The following is a 1,541-nucleotide window of genomic DNA, read 5'->3' as shown; positions in this document are numbered from 1 at the left end:
CCGAGGTCCGTGCCCTAGTTGCAGAGCACAATCAATCTTGAGGACCTTGGTAAAATATATTCCAAAATGAAATATTTTGATTGGCTGAGATTGAGGTTAGGGTTTTGATTATTGTTTGCTTTTTATTTTCATTCCCGTGATGTTTTTGGGATTGGCTATTCTCTGAATTTTTTTCTGCAAGCATTTTTCCTTTGGTTTTGGATTTACACTTGGATTTTGGCTGGAGCTTGGTTGGATTTTGGCTTTTCTTTGTGGGGAGCTCTTCTTCAGCTACATTCCATCACTTCTGGTTGTAGGTTGGAGCTTGAGCCTTTGTATTATTTTTACTTTAATGGCTTCCCTGTATGCTTTGTGTCTGCACATTGTTTGCAAGAGATGGGTTGAAAATAATATTTATTCAGTGGTTTTAATATTGTTTTAGAGATAAATATTTGGGGAGAAACTTTATATTGTATGCTATTTTTGTATAGTTTCTTCCGAAAAATATATTTTTGGTTTCTTGAGAATGTCGTTCACGACTCTGTACACTTCCTGAGAAATGTTTCTTCCTCTCTGAGCACTTATTTGGTTGTTGGGATGCTTTAGAATCCCCTTTTTGAATAGGATTATCTCGTGTGTGTTTTGTTGGGTTGTTTAGAGGTTCTGTGAGTGTTTATTCTGGTTTATTTATGTGTTTTACCGTGAGAAAAGCTTTGATATATTTTTATTTATGCCCTTTTATTCCTTATTTCTGGGTGACCTTGTTGGTCTTTGTTTCATGAGATTTCGTTAAGTATGATTTTGTATTTTTGCCGAAAGTTTTCTTAAGTTTTCTGTTAAATTTATGTATTTGAGTTGTTTCAGCAAAAGCGCTAACTTGTTGCGTAAACACGCTAACCTATTGGGTAAAAGCGCTAACATGTTGGGTAAATGCGCTAACTTGTTGGGTAAATGCGCTAACCTCCTGGGCACGTGTTTTTCAAAGCTTTGCAAGTATTTTGATTAATTTTTCTGATTGAATTTGTGTACTATTGGCTTTATTGAGGGTTGCTGATATTTTCCAGATTTGGCTTTGATCTGTTTTGATGTATTTAGACTCTCCATGTTAATGAGTAAGTTATATTGTTTTTTTCAGACTAGCAAGTGGATTGGCCTTGCTGTGATGTTATCTTCTTATTTGATGACAAATTTAATGGCTTGGTTATGCCTTGTATTTATTGGCCAAGAGGCTCATTTTGTTATATTTGATGTTGTTGTAGCCTTGCGTATGTTGCAATAGTATGTGTGGATGTTCTTGTGTATGTTATATTTTCATGTTTTATTATGGTTTACAGTCTCTTGTGATTTATTGTTGGGCCATATTAGGGGAAGTGGGCTTCCTTGTGATGACCAGTCACGAGAGATAGGCTTGCCTGAGGTTCCTTGTAAGGATGCATGAAGACTAGACCTCAGGGAACATTGAAGTTTACCATGATTCATAAATAAGTGATAACTTAATAATTGATGGGTTGGGTAGCTAGATTCATTAATAAGATAATAAATTGATTTGATCCTCACGACTT

The sequence above is a fragment of the Cryptomeria japonica genome, unplaced genomic scaffold (assembly GCF_030272615.1).
Source record: "Cryptomeria japonica unplaced genomic scaffold, Sugi_1.0 HiC_scaffold_13, whole genome shotgun sequence".
NCBI classification, from domain to species: Eukaryota; Viridiplantae; Streptophyta; class Pinopsida; order Cupressales; family Cupressaceae; genus Cryptomeria; species Cryptomeria japonica.
This window is presented reverse-complemented; position numbering follows the sequence as displayed.